Here is an 8,219-nt window from a genome sequence, read left to right as displayed (position 1 = left end):
GAACTCTTTCTAATTTATCAATGTCTTTCTGGTAGTAGGGGCACCATGCTTGAACACAATATTCCAAAAGGGGACGGACTAAAGAGTTATACAAAGTGAGGATTGTAATTTTAGATTTATATTCAAAAGATCTGCCGATGAAGCCAATTATTTTGTTTGACTTCTTTGCGACTCCTGAACGTTGTTGGCTAGGTTTTAGGTTACTTGATATTGTTACTCCTAAATCATTTTCGCTGTCTAAACTTTTTAAGTTAGGCACCATTCAAAATATGCTTTGCTTTCTCGTTTCGATACCCTGCATGCAGCACTTTACACTTATCTGCATTAAAACTCAATTGCCAGGTTTGTCCCCACGCAGACAATTTATCTAGATTATTCTGCATTTCTATTAGTTGTTTGTTAGAGACTAGGGAATTCCCTATTTTGGTGTCATCAGCAAACTTCGATATTATACCGTTAACACTTTCTTCTGTGTCGTTTATATAAACAAGGAAGCGAACAGGTCCTAAGACTGATCCTGTGGCACCCCGCTGGTTACGTTAGTCCACTTGGATGCTTTTCCATTTATTGCTATTCTTTGTTTACAGTTTAGCCAGTTTTCTATCCATCTCAACACATCGCCTTAGATACCATGTGATTTTAGTTTAAGCAATAAACGTTTGTGGGGGAATTTGTCGCAGGCCTTTTTAAAATCAAGGTATATCTAACGCTTTTACTTTCATCATACTGGCTCACAATATCGTAGAAGTCTAAGACGTTCGTCAAACAAAAGCGTTTGTTTAAGAAACCGTGTTGAATATTTTTAAGAAGTTTGTTTTCCTCTAAGTGATTAACAAGTTTGTCTCTTATAAGCGTCTCTAGCATTTTGCAGACGACTGAGGTTAAGCTAGTTGGCCGGTAATTGCATGGTAAAGATTTACTGCCTCTTCTGAGAGAGAGAGAGAGAGAGAGAGAGAGAGAGAGAGAGAGAGAGAGAGAGAGAGAGAGAGAGAGAGAGAGAGAGAGTGTGTGTGTGTGTTTATGGGTTTTTGCATGAGTGGATATCCTGGTCCATGCCTCGCACCAAGCTGTAACACTGTTTTGGTTTCAGTAAGGAAAGTAATAATAATAATAATAATAATAATAATAATAATAATAATAATAATAATAATAATAATAATAATAATAATAATAATAATAATACAGCTGGGACTTCAGCTTTGTCCGAGATGTCATTTTTTTTTCTGTTTGCACATAACTTTTCGTTTCTAAACTCTAATTATGTTTCCGTTTCTAAACTGTTTGTCTTTCTCTCCCCCTCGTTACTTTTTTTTTTCAATCATAGTAGATAAAATGGATGCTAGTGAACACCGAAAAGTGAAGGTATCTCGTCTTTGGTGACAAGACCACAAAAAAGAAAAAAATTGAAATGTCCGACTTCAGGTAAGGATCTGTGTTACTTAGTGGTGGTGTGAGATGCAAGGTGTAAGCCAGAAGTGTTAAACCCAAACTTGCTATGGCTTCGAGACTCATCAGTGATTCTGTAAGTGCTGCAAAGGGAACAAGAACTACGGCGACGAGAACAACAAAAACAACAACAATAACGACAACAAACGCAAAAGCTACAGTAAGAAAAGTCCTATAATGATAACAACACACCACAGGGCACCACACATCACACCCAGCCACACCACACACTACACCACACATCACACCAAACCACATAACAAACCACACGACACCACACATCACACCCAGCCACACCACACACCACACATCACACCCAGCCACACCACACACCACACACCACACCCAGCCACACCACACACCACACATCACACCCAGCCACACCACACACCACACCCAGCCACACCACACACCACACATCACCCAGCCACACCACACACCACACCCAGCCACACCACACACCACACATCACCCAGCCATACCACACACCACACATCACCCAGCCACACCACACACCACACATCACACCCAGCCACACCACACACCACACCAAGCCACACCACACATCACACCCAGCCACACCACACACCACACCCAGCCACACCACACAGCACACATCACACCCAGCCACACCGCACAAAACCACAGCACACCACACGTCACACACAGCCGCACAATTCACACCACGGCCACTCACGCCACACACCACAAGTAGCAACACAACCCACATCAAATTCAGCCACAACACGAGGCCACACCACACCCAACATCAAATTTATCCACATCACAACCCAGTGCTGAACCACCACACCACGTCACATAACACCCACACCACACATAGCACCCAACCACATCATGCTACGCATCACACCAACCACACAACATTTCATACCACACCCAATCACAGCAATCCGTGTCACTTCCAGCCACACCATACAACATTTGCATCACAAGACCCACACAGCAGCTCATAACACAGTCATAGCACACAAAACCACACCAAACTGCACATCACACACAGCCACATAACCGATATGACAGACATACCACAAAGTCAACATCATAATACACATCACATCCAGTCAGAAACCAACCCATATCACTCCCAGGCAAAGCACATAACCACATCATTATGTTTCGCAATAGAGATTAAGTAGCTTCCTTAAATGTAATAACTATAGTATCAAGTTGAAAAATCACTTGTCACCTCGCGGGCCACTTAAGATCATCCCGCTGGCCAGAGTTTGACATCCGTGGTGTAAGTGCTTGAATTTCTCCCATGAATGCATTTTCTGGAGAGAGAGAGAGAGAGAGAGAGAGAGAGAGAGAGAGAGAGAGAGAGAGAGAGAGAGAGAGAGAGAGAGAGAGAGAGAGAGAGAGAGAGTGTGTGTGTGTGTGTGTGTGTGTGTGTGTGTGTGTGTGTGTGTGTGTGACTTACCTGTACGATCTAGTAAAAGTTTGGTTAATTTTTCATCTCCGTGTGTGTGTGTGTGTGTGTGTGTGTGTGTGTGTGTGTGTGTGTGTGTGTGTGTGTGTGTGTGTGTGTGTGTGTGTGTGTGTGTGTGTGTGTGTGTGTGTGTGTGTGTGTGTGTGTGTGTGTGTGTGTGTGTGTGTGTGTGTGTGTGTGTGTGTGTGTGTGTGTGTGTGTGTGTGTGTGTGTGTGTGTGTGTGTGTGTGTGTGTGTGTGTGTGTGTGTGTGTGAGTTATGCACAAGGAAAGAAGACCAAAGGCAAAAATACAAATTCAGGAAAAAAGTCCCGCTCTTTCCCATAAAATAAAAAGAAAGAGCATTAAACATTTACCACTTTAAGACAGGAGATATCTTGTAACTGGTCTTCTCAACAAGGTCAAGTCATAAGAAGGGGGAAATACAGATGCAAACAGTTCCAGAGTCTATCAGTAAAGGGGATGAAAGAGTGGGGGTACTGGTTAACTGTTGCGTTAAGAAGGAAGGCAGCTATCAAGTTCAGAAGAGCACCCAACATTAAAATATATCAAGAGATGCAACACAGCAGCGAAGTGAGAGAGGTTGAAGAGAGAGTCGATTAGATGAGGGAGTCAATATGGCGAAAAGCTTTTGATTCCACCAGATGTGAGCGTGAAAGATGTACTCCTGTACAGAATGAGCAACAGTACGATGGAGAGGAGATGGAAGACTGGTGGAGACGACACAGACACCCAGCTTCTTAGAAGCTTTTTTTGTGAGAAATGTGAAATTTCCGGCTTAGCGTTTAGTCTAGAAACTAAGAACGTTTTTATGTTAAAGAGGGGAGAAACTTATGTCATCTAAGAAGCGGGGATAGTTGACTAGAAGATTGTGAAATGAACAAGTGGAAGAAATGGGTTTATGAGGCATTGAATGAAAAAGTTTTTTTTTCTGCCACACTCTAAATTAGAAAACGACTAGAAGTTAGGCGTCCTGTAACGATCCCTCATGATTTTTTTTTTTTTTCAAATTCTTGGAGTGTCTGAGATTTGAAAATTGACGTAGGAAGGTGCACGCTGGTCATAAGCATAAGAATGGGTGGAAGAGAGTAAGATTAGGACTATTAATAATAGGAAAAGAGTAGATGATAGGACAGAGTCTAATGAAACATCAAAGCTAATAGACATAGAAGAACAATGACCGTCTCCTACTAACGCACTAGAATGACCAGAGAGGAAACTTGCGATAAGAGACAAACAGTTAAAAAATATAAGCAGCATTTTTCAGGTGATGGAAGGCTACCTTTTATGAGACAGCTCTCTATCACGGATAGCAAGAGAGTAAGCACAGGTATATCAAGATTAATGAGCTTTAGGTTTAGGGGAAGTGTGTGAAATGTATATCTCAATCAAAAGACTATCCCCTCCATCACGGGTTCTGCACAAAATGAAGGGTCTTGACGCTGAAGCAATAATCATTCCACAACAAATCAGCACAGTACCTCCTCTGATCATCCCACTCGGCAGAAGCATATTACCAGAGGTACGAGGTGTGTCATTAAAGTTCCAGGACTGGTGCCACACAAGTTTTATTTCACATCCAGGCTACAAACTATAGGTTATCTCCTTCGAAGTAATCCCCCTGGCACCGCATGCACTTGTCCATCCTTCTCTGCCAGGCTTGCATGCACTGCTGGAAGGATTCTTGCGGGATGCTCCTCAGCTCCGTCGTCACGGCCTTTTTGATGTCGTCCGCATCATCAAAACGGGTCCCCTTCATGACCTCCTTGAGCTTGGGGAAGAGGAAGAAGTCGCACGGAGCGAGGTCAGGTGAGTAGGGCGGTTGCTCCAGCACGGCGATGTTCTTCTTGGCCAAGAACTCTCTGATGCTCAGGGCATTGTGAGCAGGCGCATTGTCGTGGTGAAGCAGCCACGAGTTGCCCTGCCACAACTCCCGCCTCTTCTCGCGCACTGCACGAAGCAGACGCCGCAGTACTTCTTTGTACACATGTTGGTTGACTGTCTGGCCCTGTGGCAAGAACTCGCAGTGGACGATGCCCCTCACATCGAAGAAAGCGATCAACATGACCTTGAAGCTGGACCTGGACTGCCTTGCTTTCTTCGGCCGTGGCGACGCCGGACTCTTCCATTGAAGGCTCTGGCGTTTGGTCTCCGGGTCGTACTCAAATACCCAGGACTCATCGCCGGTGATGACTCTCCTGAGCAAGTCTGGTTCAGTTTCCAGACGCTCGAGGATGTCCTGACACACCTGCATGCGTCGTCCCTTCTGGTCATCGTTCAGGAGTCTCGGCACCATCTTCGCACAGACTTTCCGCATGCCCAGATCTTCAGTGATAATCTTCCACACGCTGTTGTGGTTCATGCCAAGCTCATCTGCGATCTTTCGAACAGTCAACCGACGATCGTCACGCACCATCTGCTTGACACGCTCAACATTGGCCTCATTCCTGCTCGTTGAGGGTCTTCCACTCCTGGGGTCATCTTCCACGTCCTCCCGGCCCTCTTTGAACCTCTTGCACCACTCAAAAACACGTGAGCGTGACATTGTCTCATCCCCGTACACTTTTTGCAGCATACCCAGTGCTTCTGACGGCGTTTTCCCCAACTGCACCAAAAACTTCAAGTTTGTTCGCTGTTCAGCGCTCATTGTTAAACGACCTGCAACAGAGGACATGATTTTAAAAGCACGTAAGAAAAAGATTAGTGACTGTAGAGGGTTGGGAGCGCAGTTGTATACTCCAGAAGGATTACTTTGAAGGGGAAATATGGTGGTTTGTGGCTTGGGTTTGAAATTCATCTTTTAGGACACCAGTCCTGGAACTTTAATGACACACCTCGTACTTCCACTTTGATGGGTCTTCAGGCGGTATTAGAGATAAAACGAGACAAAAATAAAGTTTGAGACCAAAGGACTCAAACAAAAGAAAGGAACAGTTTGCGAGTGTAACCTGGAGGGTTAGAAGTTAAGAAAAGGGTCAAGTTTTTTTTTTTTGTGTGCGTGCGTGCGTGCGTGTGTGTGTGTGTGTGTGTGTGTGTGTGTGTGTGTGTGTGTGTGTGTGTGTGTGTGTGTGTGTGTGTGTGTGTGTGTGTGTGTGTGTGTGTGTGTGTGTGTGTGTGTGTGTGTGTGTGTGTGTGTATGAATGTGTGTGCATGTGAACAAGAAAGTTAGAAGGCAGGCAGCAAAATTACTTAACGCAAAAGTGAAATTACCACAACTACTCAATTTTGGAGTGTGGTTTTGCATGCAGTGAAAAGTGCTTGAACGCTTGAACGAGCGAGGCGGAGACGCTTTGAGGAGACAGAACTAAAGAGGAGGTAAGGGAGGGAGTGTGAGAGAGGAGGAGAGAGAAGAGGAAGAGTGAGATGCAAGAGGAGTGGGTGGGACAAGGCAGGAGTGGCTCACATACCACTCAAGTGACACCACTACTACTTTCACCACCACACGTTGGCACTTTGATATGAGGAGCATCTTGTGGTGTGTGTGTGTGTGTGTGTGTGTGTGTGTGTGTGTGTGTGTGTGTGTGTGTGTGTGTGTGTGTGTGTGTGTGTGTGTGTGTGTGTGTGTGTGTGTGTGTGTGTGTGTGTGTGTGTGTGTGTGTGTGTGATACACCACGGTCTTCTGGATCACATACTGGACTCGTAACTGCCAGCTGTATTTTCCCAAAGAGAGGTGGGGGCCCATGACAGTTCTATCTATGGGCGAGGCTGAAGGCTTCCACACACCATGCACGCCGCCCTCTTACTCAGGGCGACGACAGTGACTTCACGCTCATCAATGTGAAATCTTTGTCGTGATGAGCGCGGAACGAACCCTGATCAATTAGGTGACGCAAGGTGTGTGTGTGTGTGTGTGTGTGTGTGTGTGTGTGTGTGTGTGTGTGTGTGTGTGTGTGTGTGTGTGTGTGTGTGTGTGTGTGTGTGTGTGTGTGTGTGTGTGTGTGTGTGTGTGTGTGTGTGTGTGTGTGTGTGTGTGTGTGTGTGTGTGTGTGTGTGTGTGTGTGTGTGTGTGTGTGTGTCCACTATATAACTGATTAAGACTGAAAACATTCTTCTGCACAATACTCCTATATTTCCTTGACATCAAATTTCTTACAAGTCTTTACAAAATGAGAACAAATCCTCACCAAGCACTGCAGAACACACGGTGGTGATAGTTGTCGAGATAAACGGAGGAGAAACATTTACTCGTATGGCAAAAAAAAGACAAGTATTTACTTTTACCATATTTAAGTAACGAGTGATGGCCAGGCTAGCAAGATATAAATGGTGCGATCAAACTTCAGAAAGATCCTGTACGTAAGCATTTATGAATCTTAAGAACTTTCATTCGTATATCTTGACTCTGAAACTTTCTGTGCTTGGTGCGTGAAGAAGCAGAGTTTGAGGCAGAGCAGGATGTTCAACCAGACGAAAGGGAAGATTTGTAAATAGAGAGGAACTCGTAAAAATGCTGACTTGGATTTTGCAGCTTATCATTGATGGAAGTGTGTGTGTGTGTGTGTGTGTGTGTGTGTGTGTGTGTGTGTGTGTGTGTGTGTGTGTGTGTGTGTGTGTGTGTGTGTGTGTGTGTGTGTGTGTGTGTGTGTGTGTGTGTGTGTTAAAGTAAATATCGTTGGAAAAAAGTCACACACACACACAGAGAGAGAGAGAGAGAGAGAGAGAGAGAGAGAGAGAGAGAGAGAGAGAGAGAGAGAGAGAGAGAGAGAGAGAGAGAGAGAGAGTCAACCAGCCAGCCAGCCCAATACAAGTCGTGTGAGGCGCCACTAACAATACCAGTACAAATCGCGTTGAAAACTGGCCCAAAGGGAAAAGATGGTGTTAATGAACTATGTGGGTAGTCGTCTTTCATCCATTCCCCTGGGAGGAGGTGGCGGCTGCTTAGGTGGAGGTGGGTGGACGGGGGCGGAGGGGGTGGAGGCGTACAGTGGCGGCGCAGCGTGGTTGCAAGAAATCCCAGAAGAGAATTTCATTATAAGCATCATCTTTGTGGTGCTTTGGATGAATTTAGCTCGTCAGGGGAAGATGAAAAGACCGCACGAGAATGATTTTTTTTTCTTTAATATTAAGAAGGAAGTGTCAAAGTGAGGTTTAAATGAGGCGCGTCTCTCATTACGCTCCTCATTCCTTTTGATACTTTGTAGTGGCACAAGTGGGAGTGTTAGTGGGAGTGAATGAGCGGCGCGAGACTTTGCTTGCGTGCGTGTGCGTATGTGCGTCCCCCCACCCTCTCTCTCTCTCTCTCTCTCTCTCTCTCTCTCTCTCTCTCTCTCTCTCTCTCTCTCAATGGTATACCGTCAAAGCTCCGAATAAATTTCTTCTAAGATTCT

Source organism: Scylla paramamosain, chromosome 28, assembly GCF_035594125.1.
Source record: "Scylla paramamosain isolate STU-SP2022 chromosome 28, ASM3559412v1, whole genome shotgun sequence".
NCBI classification, from domain to species: domain Eukaryota; kingdom Metazoa; phylum Arthropoda; class Malacostraca; order Decapoda; family Portunidae; genus Scylla; species Scylla paramamosain.
This window is presented reverse-complemented; position numbering follows the sequence as displayed.